The sequence below is a fragment of the Mauremys mutica genome, chromosome 1, assembly GCF_020497125.1.
Source record: "Mauremys mutica isolate MM-2020 ecotype Southern chromosome 1, ASM2049712v1, whole genome shotgun sequence".
NCBI classification, from domain to species: domain Eukaryota; kingdom Metazoa; phylum Chordata; order Testudines; family Geoemydidae; genus Mauremys; species Mauremys mutica.
Window position 1 is genome coordinate 38,185,873 of NC_059072.1, and position 17,640 is coordinate 38,203,512.

The window sequence follows — 17,640 nt, forward strand, 5'->3', positions numbered from 1 at the left end:
TCCATCTAATTGTATTGGTGAGATCACGCACTGTCTGAAGCTTTCACTGCTAGTTCTCTGATTTTCATTGTTTGACTACACACTTTGAATGATGATTTGTCAGGTTAAATAGAAGAAGTGTCAACATATTCTTTTATATCTGGATGTTCCTCATAGTAAAGAGCCAACATAGACTTGATTTTTGGCTGCCATTGGAGACTGAGGCCTAGAAAATCCTGGGAAGTCAATTGTATTGATTTTTCTCAAGAGCTCACTGTGACCCAGTGACCACACATCAATGTTCAATTTGCCAAGGAACAAAAGGACCTTCCTTTTCTATTTTGGCTGAGAGGTGAATGTCGGAGTGTTGTTTTATTTACCTTTTCCCCCACTTTAATACACAATAAAGGTTTTAGAAACCTAGGAGAACACGGCCATGGTCTGTGTTTGATTGAAAACAGAGAAGAATCATTTTCCAGGGTTTGTTAGCTGAATCCTCTTAACCTTTTCTTGTCATCTGAGGTTAAAAGCTTTAAAACCATTAGGGTAATAGTTGTTAGTAACAGGGCAACATAGTTCTTGCAATAAGAGCTAGCAAAAAGAATATAAAGACAACTGAATATTTCTACCTCGTATATCCTACCTAGTTATATCCTAGTTGAGAAGATGGAAGGGTGTAAATGCTGCAAGTACATGAGTAAATCAGCTTATAAATATTACCACTGATAGTTAACAGTTTCATATGAAGTCACTGTGTGAAAGAGAGGTCCAAACAAAGCAACAGATGCAGAAGAGTTTTTCAGCTGCTAGGTTGGGCAGTCCGCAAAGGTTACTATTATTTTCCTTTCTGCCTCTATTCCAATGGGCCTAACTTCGGGACAAAGTGAGAGGGCAAGTGAATGAGGAGATTCCAGTCTTAAGATTTGGGGAAGTGGGCCAAGATCACAAGGGAGCTGAGGAATATACTGTGAAGCAGCTGCTGGAGATTTAAAAGCTTCCTACTCAGCCTCTTACACCTACGAGTAACATAGAGGGACAAGACTGTACTGGGTAAACCATTCCTTTAAGGCCAGAGGGAGACAGACTATCCCATTCCAGGAGTTTGAGGGCAGACCATGACCTAGGGAATGTCAGAAGCAGATGCTGGGAGACAGGAAGTGGTCCCAGGGGAATAGTAAGTGTTTGTGGAACTATCCATGCTACTGTTTATTTAGGCTACAGGACCAAAAGCAGTGTAATGTAAGGTGGGGCAAAGCTCCCTTTCTCTCAGCCAACCAGAACAAGCTCTGGGAAGTAGCATATAATCTGCCTCTTCCTTCCTAATGGAGAGACCTTAAAGAAAAGATTTTCTTGCCCACTGACCTCTCCCAGCCTAGGAAAGAGGAGCTGAAGAGCTTTGACCTGGCTTCCAGGTGACAGAAGATGATTGGAGGATGCCTGGGAGGGAAGGACTTTGTTATGAAGGTGTTGCTTTGAGTTCTGTTAGTTTGAAACACTTCATTGCCAGTCGGGATAGAACTGAGTGAGTTAATTTAAAGGAGCCAGCTGCGAAAAGCTGGTTTAAGGGCTGCAGCCTGCTTCAGGGAACATATGGCAATGTTGCCAAATCTCATTATATCTGGTGTTTTGCTAAAAGTGCTAGACTTTGCAGTCACGTGGATAGAACAGAATCTCAGCTGTCACTTTATAAAAGAGTAAGTTTCTAGCCTCTGTGGTTGCAGAGATAAGCTTGAAAACATGACCCCTAAGGTTCAGAGGCCAGAAGGCAAATAAAAAGAACTCTACATGTATTATTTTTAAAATCTCATTATTTTTATGCTCTGTCTCATAACGATTTAGGGTCTGACTCATCTTTTTTTTTTAACACTTAGGGTGGTAATGCAATACTGTTCTGGTGACTCTAGGGGAGTGAGGCAGACTGCCATAAGTTCTACTCTATATCAGATATGAGCTATTGACTGATTAATGTTGAGTATAAGGATATATGATCCCTGTCTCTTTAAACTCAGATGCAAGGCAGACAGGGAGCTGGCCTCCAGATGATACCTCCAGCTAGGACAATCAAAATGGAAAAGCATATGTCTGTAGGCTACAACAAAGATCAGTCAGCTTTAGGAGACAGAGATATTTCTTTGGATATAAGGGGTGGATTCTGTCCCACCCTCCAGACTGATTCCTGTACTCTACTGCTGTACCACAAGGGACTGGAAGAGAATTCCTCTGGTGCCACCATGAGCAGCCCCATGCTGGTCCCCATTGCAAGCCCCAGCTCAGGTCATGTGCTATGGTGGGACTGTAGTGTTTTGTACCATCAGGTACTTGAGCTGCTTAAGGCTGTGAAGCCGTTCATGTACAAACAAGAATCAAAGGTAGATTAAAAATGATTTTGTCAGTCTCCCCCTGGGCTGTGCATTCTGTGCTGGACTTCCTGGGGGGCAGAGCAGAGGATTTCAGTCAAGATGTAAAAAGCTGCAGCATGAAATAGAGAAAAGGGAAAGCAAACCCATGGTCTTTTCCCAGAGTTTCCACTTTGGTTTATATGTACTAATACTAGAAAGCTTCTAGAGGAAGCCCTGAAGAGGAGAGGGGTATATAAACGGGCTAAAGGAGAAAAATGGAAAGGACGGAAGTAAGATGCAGAATAGAAGGGGATTAGTGATAAAACAACACAGGAAGGAGACGGAGAGATAAGAGAAAAAAACAAGGGTGACCAAAACACCAGGTATGAGCACCTTACAATGTTGGGAAGGTTCAGCTCTAGATCGCATTCCACCAGGCCTCTGTGTCCATCAGGGGCTGAACCAAAACCTGGGATCTGAACCCCCCTGAGCTGTGGAAAAAATAATTTGCAGAACTGACCTCTTGTAGTTGAAGTCCATGTCTAGGTAAAAGAGAAGAGCGAGCAAGTCCCACCTCCTGGAGAGAACCCCAAGGTGACTGTGGTGTATTTTACAATGAAAAAACAAAAGAAGGCTAAATCTATGCCAGGGAGTTTGCTAAATTTTTGTATAACTTTGCAGAAAGAAAATGGATTTTGAAGGGTGCTCTTAAACAGAAAGCAGAACTGCCCCCTCAGCTGTTTAAATGGCTTGTAAATTAGTAGCAGGGATGAAGAAGAATGGGTATGGTAAATGAGGAACGCTGGGAACTATATCCCTCATTTCCTCCTCATCATCCCGCTAGCTTCACCTCTTCCACTTGTACAGAAGTTTTGAACTAGTTAATGTCAATTTGGGTGACCAAGGGGGTTTCTAGTCTTACTGTGAATCCAGGAGATTAACAAACACAAGAGGGTGGGGAATGGTTTGTAGTTTTGAGCCATCTTTTCTTTTCAAACTATTGCTTTGAAAAAGTTTAACTAGGCTGGAAAAGATTAACATAGGAATTGAAGGGAAATGTAGTAGAACAGAGAATTATGGCATACCAGAAAAGTGGATCCATTCACAGATCTTAATCATTTTCCACATGTGCTTACACTGGCCTACAACGTGTTAACAGGGTTTGTAAGATTTTTTAATAACCAAATTACTGAGTTCTCAATCTGTCTCACTATGAATGACTGGGAGACTGCAATTGAATGCTGGCTGATTAATCGCTCAATTAAACACTGGTATAAGATCTCACAAGGAGTGAGTTAAGGACACCCTCACCGTGACAATATTAACTCTTAATATACTTCCATCTATAATTTTGTTTCTCAGCTTGAATTTATTTTACTAAGGCTATATATCCTATATACTAATATGAGTTCCTTTTTTTGTAATGATGCTACTCCCATTAAAGTGAAAGGTAGTCCAGAACTAGAAATTGGTGAGTACAGTTTCCTGGCAACTACATCTAAACTCAAGTACATCATTAATGCCCATACACTTCCATTCTCCATGCCAGACTATTTGATGTGTTCAGACTCTGAGGCTCCATTGCCAGTAAATCAGCATTTTCTGGTAGTGGCATGCCATGCTGGGCAATGCCTTCATCTAGAAGTGATGTAGCATTCCTGGAAATAAAAAATGTTAGCAACCCAATAAATGGTAAATAAATATTGAAAATCTTTACCTACGCAAACAGATTCTTTCACATCTTTAGATTGTAATTTGGGTTTGTGGAGTTGCTCCCTATGATCCTATTTTACCTACTCATTATGTTTTCAAATAAAAAAAAATCTACCTGCTTAATTCCCTCAGCTCCAAATTCTAAATTAATTTTAGGCCTTCTGCTTACAAAATGTTCTATAGGTTTTGAAATTGTTTTTTTTGTTTGTTTTGCAGGGGGGAAGTGTCTTTGAGAGGTAGGAATTTGATATTAGAAATCTGAAGACTTTTTTCAAAGTTCTAGAACTTAGCTATAATGAGTGTTCACAGTTTTTGTCTGTGTTATTTAAGTTTCTGACTTCTCAGCTTTTAAAGAACAAATATCTTTTTTCTAAGCTCTTTGCAAATTGTAAAATTATCACTCAAGCCCTGATGCAGCAAAGACTCATGCACATGCTTAGTTTAACTCATACTTAGTGAATTTTCATTGACTTCAGTGGAGCTCTTTCCAGTGGGTTCGACTCTTCACAGGACTGGGGACTAGGGCTGTCTCCTGGATTTGTGGTGTAACAGGATTTCCATGTGAAAGGCACGTAGGCAGTACTTTAACTGTGGTTCTCCTGCTTATCGATTTGGGACCAGATTGTGCTTTTGAGTGGTGCACAGTTCAGTCTGCAGCAGTTCGGAGAAGTAATCATGACTCAGATTCCAGTAAAGGAATTATGGTCCCAGGAGTAAGTAATTTGCTACTGATAAAAGGCCCTTCCCAGTGCCAGACTGCTACTCTCCTGCACTGTGTCAGTGCAGTGTACAGTACACTGGGGGAGATGGGGCGCAACCAAGGCTCTGCTCCCTTGCTCTGGGACTGTGGGCACCCAGCATCTTCTGTCCCCTCCTCCATGCCAGGAAAGGTCCCAGGAGGCCACTCAAGGTGGGTATGCAATGGGGAGCATCTTTACTTTGCCTTTTGCCCATGGGCTATGTACTTCAAGCCATGCTGTGCCCCTTAAAAGATTCAATAATTTCCAAATTACACCATCTTTTACCCCTCAGTCCATACAAATCTTACTTCACAGACAGAAGAAAGGGTGAGAAGATGCTGTATGACTTGGTGGTGGCCATCTGAAACATTTTCATTTTACCCATTCTCATCAAGCCACATTAATATGATGCCTCTCTGAGCTATTTGATGGAGGGCCCTAATATTGCTGAACAGTACAATAGAAAAACCCTTACACTGTTGGCACCAGCCAAAACTATCTGAATCAAAGCCTGACAGTCTGATAACAGCTTTACCATAAAAAAAATCTTTCACTTACAGTATATTTTACACAGCACAGCATCCAGCCTTTTCAGTCCTTTTCTCTGTAGTATCTAAGGATGGCATGTCTTCAGTCTGAATCTGTTTGGTGAATAAATAGCAGGAGTTCCACGACCCATGTTTCATTGGTTTTCTGATTTTTCAGCAATATCCAACTCTTCTGGGAGTAATTTAGCATATCTCTACCTAATAAATTTTATAACTAAAAGCTTTGTAAGACATCTGTGACATTTAGGTTGCATTATTAAAAAATAAAATAGTGTATATGTTCAAACATCAAGGGGCTTTACTCATGCAATGCAATAAAAAAGACAGGAAAGGATACAAAGTTTATATACTTTGCATATCTAATTTTTTCCCCATATTTCAGACTCTTGTATGTATTATCCGTCTGAGTCTGGAATGCAGCAGTGATAGAGAGATACAAAACTTCACTAACAGCTTTCTAATGAACTCCTTAAGAGAAGGCATTAGGGAAATTAGCTTTAGTGCTGCAACATATATAGGAGGCCATAGAAAAGAAATGCAGCTTCAGAATATAGAAAATGAAAAAACGATACATCATAGTTTCTTTCTGGCAATAATTTCTTCAGAGTCCTGCAAATTCTTATGCCACCTCCTGTTTCAAAAGAGAGGAGTCAATTTTTTTGTCTCATAATGGAAGCCTTAATTATTATCAAAACACTAACCTATTGCCATTTACAAGAATGGCAGCAGTTGATAATCACCATAAATAACAGATTCTAACCTAGCTAGGTTAACTGCAGAGATCGAGATGCCTAGCCAGTCATGTCTACTGAATTCCACAATAATTGCTAATAATACCTTAGCAAGAGCTATCTGGCACCTTGGTCAAGTGTTTCATACCTGAGGAAATTATCACCTTAATCGCTCCATAGGATTGGAATTGGAGTGTTTCATCATCTTTCAGCATTGCCGGCACAGCAGGAAGGTAAACCTTCCCATATTTAGAATATGTGTAGAAGTTCAATGGAGGTTGTGTAGGAAATGCAAACAAGAGTTGTAGCGGGGAAAAGTTGCCTTTTAAGGCCTGATTGTCTGTCACTATGCTTCCTGTCTATTCCTTTACACCATTGCAAAGCAAATTCAAAGTGGGTATAAAATTTTACCAAATTAAAATGGTAGCATTTTATACCAACTCCCCAGTTACTTTGCATGGATGTAAATGACTATCCAGGGAGATAAGCTATGAGAAATCAGAATATCAACATCTACTGGAATTACATCTCCCTCCCTCAGTCAAGGAAAGAAAATGTAACATGTTCAAGAGAATGACTGTCAATAACACATGCAGACTTTTGTCTATCTGGTGCACACATAACTGGTTCGATAGTAACTGGCTACCCAGCAGTACTAAAGAGTTTCTGGGAGGCAGTAGTTGGATTTGCTGATTATTTGATAAAAGGTATTTGGGTTTAATGTTGTAGGTGAAGAAAGGGATAATGTAAGAGATGATGAAGGCATGGCTGAGAGCTCGTTGGTCAATTATTGTGAATAATTAGCATTTTTGCTTAGCAACGTAAATGTGCATTTAATGTATAGTCAGATTAAAAACATGTTGAGTGCCCGCAACATACATCAGCCTCTTAAAAAAACAGGCCAATATGTCGTGCGTTCTGAATCTTACACTCTTCAGTGAGATAGAACATAGCATAATGTTTCAAAGGGCTATTGAGAGGTAAATATTATCTAGCCTTGTGCCATATGGAAGTTTGGTTTCCATTTTGCCTCTGAAATGGTTCTTATTTTAGAGCTAGAGGAACAGAGCTATCAAACAAGAAGCTCAGCAATCACTGATTTGACTATGGCCCATGTATCTGTAAATACAATTCCTTGCTTCACATCAGCTCAACCCAGGGTTTGTCTACATGGGGACACTCAGGAAAATTAATCCAAATTTACTAATGATGTGAATTTAAAGTGGATTAGTTAAACTGCATTGACATGCATGGACGCTCTAACTCATAATTAAAGTGTCCTTAATTTAACTGAGTTTAGTTCACTTCCAAAGTTAATTAAGATAAAGTGAATTAAGCCCTCTTTAATTTTGAATCAAAGTGACCACATGGGGTTTAATGCAGTTAACTAATCCATTTTAAAATCACTCCTTTAGTTAATTTGCATTAATGTTCCTGAGTGTCTCTGTGTAGACAAGCCCTTAGCTATATTAAGCAGGATCAGTGTCTTATTCGCCCCTCCACCTCAATTACATATTTGTCACTGTGTTGCACTGTATGGATTGTTGGACTAGGTGTAGACATATGAGCTGTAATCCTAATTAGCCCTCCAAAATGTTCCCTAAATGTTCAGCGAGTTTCTTGGTTTAAAAAATAGCGTGAGTGAATTTGGAGTTCATGAAGGTAAGGGATTGGTAGTATTGGCATGCATTGTGATATTTGCACCACTCAACTCATTGTTGCATTGTAGTCATGATCCCTAACACTCCCTGAGCAGATTGTGTTACCTGTGCTGAACTAAAGCAAATTAGCTAATCTTGGTTGCTGGCCATCATCTTGGCTAACACCAAGGATTGGACTGGGGACATCCTGAGTAAAACATGAATCTCTACCACTTGAGTTAAAGAGCTGGGATTTGAAAGTGAGGCCTGTAACAGACTCATACTCTGTGGATCAGGCACAAAAGGGGACACACAACATGCTGCCTAGCCCACGCTGTTCACTTGCTTTGTGGTATAAACAGATTATAGACGTTAGAGATGGAAAGACCTTTTAGCTCATGAAATCCATCCACAGGTCTGATTGTGTATCCTATTTTTTTTGTTTTTAAATTAGAAAGGCCTACTACACTGTCCCTACTGAACCACTAAGGTATCTTTTTTTTCCTACAAAGAATTCTTGTGTAGTAGTTTGTATTTCAGCTGTTAAAATGTCAAATGGTGTGTGTCATGCAGGTGGCAAAAGTGAAATTATTTACGGTATGAAATTTAAATTTTGGCTGGGATCCCCAATAATCATGTGACAGGAAGTTCCAAGAGTTATCAATTGGAACAAAATATAATAAATACATAGGTCTAATTTTGCAAAACTGAGGTGTTTGGCTATGCCTTGGCTAAGCACTTAAACCAAACTCTAAACCTATTCAAAACTTATCCAAACTATCTGTGCTTCTTGCTTCAGTGAAAATGAGCTGAAAATTTTGTAAGGGGTTTCATCGTGATATTTTCGGTGATTCCATTTCTTTTGCCAGCTAGAAATGCTGTGAAAACAACCTTTTATGGGACAATTCTGATAGTACTGGCTTCCCTCTTGGCCAGAACCCCAAAAATGAAGAAGAGGAAAAGTTACCAACCACATTAGAACCTCTAAAAAGGTTCCATTTGAATTTGATCATAAACATGGATGCCAACTGTGGGACAGAGAAAGAAGGTAGAGTTCCTGTTTTATCTGAACCAGTATCCCCATCTCTCTTATTATAATCTCTTTCATTAGTTTGCTCAGGGCTTAAGTCCAAGACACAAGCCTCGCTTTCCATCCCCCGACTCAGAGTCACAATCAGATTCCCACAAATGGGTAGTAAATTGTTTGAATTAGAATCAGATGGGCACAGATTATGCCACTTTCAGCTAATTTGTGTTAGTTCTACAGTAGCCCTGTGGTCTTTGAACAGCTCAATCGTTAGAGTAATGAGAGAGGGAAAAGGAAGGTGATGGGACAATGGGCCCTTGATGTTCAACAGTATCACTGTTTTTCTCAAAATTGGCAAGCACCAGCAGATTGGCATAGATACCGTGTTTGACAATGGTGCCTGAACGTACAAGTGCCAGCTTACGTTCCAGGTCTGCCAATTTCTTCTTCTTTTTCTTCTTACTTTCTTAAGGAGAAAATAGAGCAAATATTCTTTATTGCTTTGGTTGTATTCACCATCAAAAGTAGGAAAATTTTATACACGCAAGATGTTGGTCTCAGCTTCTTAAAATTTTTTACTTTTTTTTCTGGGAAAGTTTCCACCAAATATCATTCATATGCTGTTGCCTGCAAATTGACAGCTGCGGCACAAGTCATAGACAAATGGCAATAAAAAGTGAATGGGGAGATAAAGGAAAGTGTTTCTTCCTTGGTTATTTTATGGTGCCCAGAATGGTTCTAGTATCAGAGGGGTAGCCGTGTTAGTCTTGTTCTGTAAAAGCAGCAAAGAATCCTGTGGCACCTTATAGACTAACAGACGTTTTGCATCCGAAGAAGTGGGTATTCACCCATGAAAGCTCATGCTGCAAAACGTCTGTTAGTCTATAAGGTGCCACAGAATGGTTCTAGGCACTTCAGAGAGAAATAAAATAGACACAAACAGTGTGGAGCCAAGTCACCTGAGCCCAAATCAGGAGGCAATAGGAAAGAGGGCAGAAACAGATGCAACTCATGAGTTCACGTGCATGTGTGGTGGTGTGGATATTTTTATGTTTACTTATTTTAAACAATTTTTTTTAAAACCATGGTAGGGCGGGGGTTGGGTGAGGAGAAATGGTGGAAGGGGATAAATTATTAGGATCATATGAAAAGTTAGAAGGAAAAGGGAGAAAAACACTTTTACCACAAGACTAACTACACTGGCTGGCAGCAGAAGAAGGTTGTTATCCTATGTGAACGAACAAGTAGAGGAAGACCTGGGTCTGAGTTGCTCCATTGTATCCAGCATAGCCAAAGGCAAAGATATGCAGGTTCTTTCTGAAAGATAGTGTAGCTAATGGATGGGTCTGCAGTGTTAGAGGCTTGAGTTCCCAGCTTGTGTAGCTTCTCAGTGGGGTAAGAGACTTCTTAATAATAAAGCTGGTGCAGCATACATAATTAGTAGCATCAATCAGAAGAAATAAGTCTAGAATTCATTCTGTCCTGGGATGAAATCCTGGCCCTGTTGAAGTCAATGGGAGTTTTGCTATTGGCATCAGTGGGGCCAAGATTTCACCCCTGGTTCTCAATGTGCAGAATATCTTCCCCTAGGCAAAATAATACTGAACAGAGCAGGAATCATTTAATTTTTATCCCATCTTGACTCAGTGTAAACTGCTGAGGTGAGACACCAGGATGGTACCTGCACAGTGCCGTAGAATGTTAAGGGATTTTGGCAGCAATCGAAAACCAAGCTGTAACAGGCAAACCACATCCTGGAAATAACTACTTTTGATAGCTATTGAATCTGCCATTCGGAATGGATTTTCATGAGGCCAACAAAAGGCACCACCCTAACCACCCCCTGCCAAACTTCAAAGTCTCATGGCAAATCTTGGCAATAGTGGAACACTTCCAAAAACAATTGCAGGAGTTTTAAAAATGGAAAACACTATCCAATGTTAATATAAGGGTCGCTTGCACTTCTCTATACATGTCTGCAGTGTAATTGTAGTCATATCAGTCCCAGGATATTAGAAAGACAAGGTGAGTGAGGTAACATCAGAAGGGTTTTCATCAGAAGGGATATTTGGAAACCATGGCTTAATACAAAAAGATGACTAGAGTAATTTCAACAGAATACTGTTCTTGCTCTTCATCCTCTCCAGAAGAGTATGCCCTGGAAAGAGCTGTAGTGCCCAGTCTTCACTCAGTTAAGCTGAGGAGGCTGCACTAGCATCATGTTTCTTAGAGCCATAGTGTGAAAGGATAAGTGGATTTTTTGTTACTAAAAGCTGGTGATTCTGTAAATGTCAATGAGTTATAGGAACAAATGTTTGCTCCTCACTTACAGTAATGGCTTCACAGCATGCCATAAATCAGTTCTAGTTCAGTAGACTAATGCACTTCTTGTGGGAGAGTATTTTGGGGACTGAAATGCATAGGCTGACTAGAATCCATTAAAAAATTGTCAGGCTGGATCTCCAAAAAGGCCTTTGAAAAGAAGCCCTATAATTATTTAAAAATTTAAGGTGATCCAGTTCTGAATGTTATGTGAGCTGGTATTGCAATCATTGTAATTAGTGCTTTCTAATAATCTACAAACAGCAGATCTGCATGAACCCTAAGTATTTTCTTTAATATTACTATTTAAGGTGTGTGTGTGAAAGGGAAGGGGGGCATATTTACAGAATATGAATGATGAAAGTGCGCTGAAGACTGCTGCTGCTGCTCTTCCAATGTGTAATCAGATGTCGTGCTTATGAAAATAATCAGTTTGTCAATAAATATTAAAAAATGAAGAAGGGACTGAATAGCAATTCTTACATCTCAGAGGCATTCTTTGTTCGTTAATTGGTAATAAGTGGCCTAGTTGCTTGGGTGTTGCTGATATCTGTCTGACTTATTTGCATCCTAAAATAAAGAAAGAAACATTGATCTGTGTACACAGCAGCCCTCAGTCCTCTGCTGTGCTGAAGCAGACCTCAGTGGAGAAAGGCAAAGGTAGGTTAGGCTTGCTGTGGCTTATATCACAATGCAGTGACCTTTTAGGGCCATTAGGCTAGTAAAGATCTCCTGCAGAGCCTGCCCTTTCCTGTCCCCATCACACCCTCTCTCACCTCTGGCCTGCCCCCAATAGACCTTCCCTTTGCTGGGAAGTGTGGGCAATGGTGATGTTCAATCAGAAAAGCTAGCTTTCTATTGCCATTAAGTAAGTATACCAGGAAGCAAAACTGCAGTTCAAATAGCTAGTAATACATCATTCCAGTTTCATGAAATTTTGTCATTCAATACTTTAGCTGTCCATATCGCCCCAAGATAAGCCAGTGTTCTTTTATTTCTCCAGTGTCCACTGAAGAGGAAAAAATATTTTTTGAAGATTAAGTACAAATGAAAATGGTGAATCTGTATAGCACAACCCTCAAAAATGAGGCCATTCCTCTTCTGCAACAAAGATCTATGTAAAACAGAGAGGAGAAGGCAGGCAAGCATTTGAGAGACCTGCCAGAAGCAGTCCGAAAAGTCTGGGCTTCCTGCCAAGAGTCTCTGAACCTAAAATCGCGGGTTAACTAAACAGCTAAAATTTCACACCACTCAAGAGCCTTTTTTCCTTGACAGCTATACATTACTGGTACAACTCCCCTAGTATGCTTGCTGGTCAGAAGATGCTGTTTTAGTTCCAGAAACTATACCTTCTGACTTCCATAACTCCTTATGGACTTTTTACTTCTAATGGCCAGGGTCAAGATAATGTCAAATTTGTGAACTTAAAAGTCTTCAATAGAATATAACAAACTTGTCATGGGAAGAAAAGGGTGATACAAATTTCTCTTTTAAGATGACATTAAATACTGATTATCAAATTTATATCTTGAACTGATATAATCCCCTACCATTGAGGATCTTGATTTCAAACTTAATTATACCTCAGAACATCCCAGTTTACAGACAAGAGTCAGAGCTGAGAACAGGACCACAGTCTTTCCAGAAGCACTAAGGTGTTTCTCACTTTTTTGAATCTTTATTCACATTATTCTCTTTGGTGTTTAACTTACAGAAGAGCATAAGAATGGCCATACTGGGTCAGACCAAAGGTCCATCTAGCCCAGTATCCTGTCTTCTGATAGTGACCAATGCCAGGGGCCCCAGAGGGAATTAACAGAACAGGTAATCATCAAGCGATGATGTCGGTCATTCCCAGCTTCTGATAAATAGACGCTAGGGACACCATCCCTGCCCATCCTGGATAATAACCATTGATGTACCTATCCTCCATGCATTTATCTAGTTCTTTTTTGAACCCTGTTATAGTCTTGGCCTTCACAACATCCTCTGGCAAGGCGTTCCATAGGTTGACTGTGTGTTGTGTGAAAAAATACTTCCTTTTGTTTCTTTTAAACCCGATGCCTATTAATTTCATTTGGTGACCCCTAGTTCTTGTGTTATGAGAAGGAGTAAATAACACTTCCTTATTTACTTTCTCCACACCAGTCATGATTTTATAGATCTTTATCGAATCTCCTCTTAGTCATCTCTTTTCCAAGCTGAAAAGTCCCAGTTTTATTAATCTCTCCTGATACGGAAGCCATTCCATACCCCTTATCATTTTTGCTACCCTTTTCTGAACCTTTTCCAATTCAATATATCTTTTTTGAGCGGGGGCAACCACATCTCCGTGCAGCATTCAAGATGTGGGCGTACCATGGATTTATATAGAGGCAATATGGTATTTTCTTTCTTATTATCTATCCCTTTCTTAATGATTCCCAGCATTCTGTTCACTTTTTTGACTGCCACTGCACATTGAGTGGATGTTTTCAGAGAACTATCCACAATGACTCCATGATCTCTTTCTTGAGTGGTAACAGCTAATTTAGACCCCATCATTTTACAAGTATAGTTAAGATTATGTTTTCCAACATACATTACTTTGCATTTATCAACAATGAATTTCAACTGCCGTTTTGTTGCCAGGCCCCCAGTGTTGCGAGATCTTTTGCTGCTCTTTGCAGTCTGCCTGGGACTTAACTATCTTGAGTAGTTGTGTATCATCTGCAAATTTTGCCACCTCATTGTTTACCTCTTTTCCCCAGATCATTTATGAATATGTTGAATAGGACTGGTCCCAGTACAGACCCCTGGAAGACACCACTATTTACCTCTCTCCATTCTGAAAACTGACCATTTATTCCTACCCTTTTTTTTCTATCTTTTAACCAGTTACCAGTCCACGAGAGTACCTTCCCTCTTATCCCATGACAGCTTACTTTGCTTAAGAGCCTTTGGTGAGGGACCTTGTCAAAGGCTTTCTGAAAATCTAAGTATACCATATCCACTGGATTCCCTCTTGTCCACATGCTTGTTGACCCCTCAAAGAATTCTCACAGGTCGGTGATGCATGATTTCCCTTTACAAAAACCATGATGACTCTTCCCTAACAAATTATGTTAATCTATGTGTCTGACAGTTTTGTTCTTGTTTCAACCAGTTTGCTGGGTACTGAAGTCAGGCTTACCAGCCTGTAATTGCCGGGGTCACCTCTGGAGCCCTTTTTAAAAATTGGCGTCACATTAGCTATCCTCCAGTCATTTGGTACAGAAGCTGAATTAAATGATAGGTTACAGACTACATTAGTAGTTCTGCAATTTCACATTTGAGTTCCTTCAGAACTTGTGGGTGAATACCATCTGGTCCTGGTGACTTATTACTGTTTACTTTATCAATTTGTTCCAACACCTCCTTTAATGACACTTCAATCTGGGACATTTCCTCAGATTTGTCACCTAAAAAGAATGGCTCAGGTTTAGGAATCTCCCTCACATCCTCAACCGTGAAGACTGATGCAAAGAATTCATTAGTTTCTCTGAACGGCCTTATTGTCCTTGAGTGCTCTTTTAGCATCTTGATTGTCTAGTGCCCCCACTGGTTGTTTAGCAGGCTTCCTGCTTCTGATGTATTTAAAAAAAATGTTTGCTATTACTTTTTGAGTCTTTGGCTAGCTGTTCTTCAAATTCATTTTCAGCCTTCCTAATTATATTTTTATACTTCATTTGCCAGAGTTTATGCTCCTTTCTGTTTTCCTCACTAGGATTTTACTTTCACTTTTTAAAGGATGCCTTTTTGCCTTTCACTGCTTCTTTTACTTTGTTGTTTATCATGGTGGCACTTTTTTAGTTCTCTTACTATGTTTTTTAATTTGGGGTATACATTTAAGTTGGGCCTCTATTATGGTGTCTTTAAAAAGTTTCCATGCAGCTTGCAGGGATTTCACTTTTGGCACTGTACCTTTTAATTTCTGTTTAACTAACCTCCTCATTTTTGTGTAGTTCCCCTTTCTGAAATTAAATGCTACAGTTTTTGGGCTGCTGTGGTGTTTTCCCTGCCACAGGGATGTTAAATTTAATTATGTTATGGTCACTATTACCAAGCAGTCCAGCTATTTTCACCTTTTGGACTAGATCCTGTGCTCCACTTAAGACTAAATCAAGAATTGCCTCTTGTGCGTTCCAGGACTAGCTGCTCCAAGAATCAGTAGTTTAAGGTGTAAAGAAACTTTACCTCTGTATCCCGTCCTGAGGTGACATGTACCCAGTCAATATGGGGATAGCTGAAATCCCCCATTATTGTTTTTTTTTTATTTCAGTAGCTTCTCCAATCTGCATGATCATTTCACAGTCACTATCAACATCCTGGTCAGGTGGTCGGTAATATATCCCTATTGCTATATTCTTATTATTAGAGCATGGAATTTCTATCCATAGAGATTCTGTTGTACAGTTTGGTTCATTTAAGATTTTTACTTCATTTGATTCTATGCTTTCTTTCACATATAATGCCACTCCCAACCAGCATGACATGTTTTGTCCTTGTGATATATTTTGTACCCTGGTATCTCTGTGTCCCATTGATTATCCTCATTCTACCAAGTTTCTGTAATGCCTATTATATCAATATCCTCATTTAATACAAGACACTCTAGTTCACCCATATTATTATTTAGATTTCTAGCACTGGTATATAAGCAGTTTAAAAATGTAGAGAGATCCACAACCTTTGCACCAAGCAGACAAGTGACTCTGCAGTTCTCCTGGTCATCGCAAACCCAGCTATCTATGTTTCTGATGATCATAGCTATTATCTGTCTCTTCCTAATAACTGGAGTTCCCTCCCCTGGAGAGGTATCCTCAGTGTGAGAGGATACCACAACATCATCTGTAAGAAGGGTCCCAACTATGGGATCATTTCTCTCTGCTCCAGTTGGATATTCTCCTTCCCTGAGACTTTCATCCTCCTCTGTCAGGCTGTCAGACTGGGGGTGGGATCGTACTACTGTGTCCTGGGAAGTCTCATCTATGTACCTCTCTGTCTCCCTTAGCTCCTCCAGTTCAGCCACTCTGGTCTCCAAAGCCCATACACGGTCTCTGAGGGCTAGGAGCTCCTTGTACCGAACGGACACATACGCCACCTGCCCATAGGGCAGATAATCATACATGCTGCATGGGGTGCAATACACTGGATAGCCCCCACTCTGTTGCATTATCTTTTTACTCATGCAGCTCATTGCTTTGTTTTGTTTTTATCAAGGGTGTTTTTGGCTTTAAGTTTAACTTACTAGAGGCGAACCCAGTACAGAACATACAGATCTGGGCCCAAAGTGTAAACACACTCAAAATTCAGTGGGTGTCCTCATCTAGAGCTGTAGTTCATCCCATTGTAGAGAAAGCCCCTGGACATAGAGTTAGGGTTCATTTCAGCACATTTGTAAGTGACCCAGTCATAGATTTAGCAATGTGTTTAGCAGCTACTTCAAAGGAACAATGGTTCAGTGAGCACAAGTCTGAGACCCACATTCACTTCCTTGCTACCAGTAGGTATCCTGTGTGACTTTGGGCAAGTCACTTAGACCCAGATCCCTAAAAGTATTTGAAATCAATGGGAGTTAGGTACCTAAATATCTTTGAGGATCTGGATCCTAGTTGCTCTGAGCCTGAGTTCCTCATCTGTTAGATGGAGAAAACATACATCCCTCCTCACAGAGCTGTTGTGAGGATAACTACATTAAAGTTTTTGTGGCAATCAGATACTATAGCAATGGGGCCATATAAGTACCTTAGATATTTAGTATAACAATGAGCTTATTTAAAGTAGACATGGGTTCAACTAAAACATCATATGCATATGCCAGGTACTTGATGAAACTAGGATCCAAGTGTGGAGTTTGCCAGAAAGCAGATGATCAGTGGGAGGATTCCAGAGGAGAAGTTGTTTGTACTTTAATGCTGACTCGCCTCAAAAACTATAGAGAGGATTATCTTCTCTGATGAGAGATATGGAGGAGCGTTCCAAGTCCAGATAAGACAGTGGGCTCATTGTACTCCCCTGACCATGCAATAGCCAATGTGCAAATATTCTGTGCTGCTGGCAGGAGCACTCAGTGCAAGAGGATTATGTGTGGGCTGCTATTCTCCAGAATATGGTCAGATTATACATATACTCGGCCAAAGAAGCCTTCCTTTGTGGGGAGATGCCAATTTTTGTGTTGAGAGATTAATAGCTATTAGGTTATGTTACACATTTGTACTTACATGGCTGTATTGCAAACAATTGAGTTATACCACAATGGAATTACCTCAGCAAATTAGAGTGCAAGGATGCTATATCATTAGTGATGTATAACTATACTGTTTATTTTCTATTATGCAAGCCTCTGTACTCTGGCTGGGGTTGTTTTCAGATGTGGATGCCAAAATCTAAATCCATATTGAGGCACCTTAATACATGACATGATTATCAGAGGTGGTGTATTCAGGCTGCTTTTTAAAGGCATCTACATATAGATTAAGGAACCTAATTTTAGGCACCCAGGTTTGAAAAAGGGCTCTGTACATTTATTTCTTAGCACCTACAGCATGCAAATTCCTATACTCTGGATCTGAAGAAAGGC

General features: G+C 40.0%; 1 long non-coding RNA gene across 1 annotated transcript in view; it reads right to left on the reverse strand.

Annotated features, from left to right (window-relative positions):
* Nucleotides 1–17,640, reverse strand: part of LOC123349986 — a 193,210-nt gene that overhangs the window by 55,880 nt on the left and 119,690 nt on the right. Inside the window, exon 4 of the long non-coding RNA XR_006573700.1 lies at nucleotides 5,330–5,412. This is a non-coding gene — a long non-coding RNA (uncharacterized LOC123349986). The remainder of the gene's footprint in view (nucleotides 1–5,329; nucleotides 5,413–17,640) is intronic.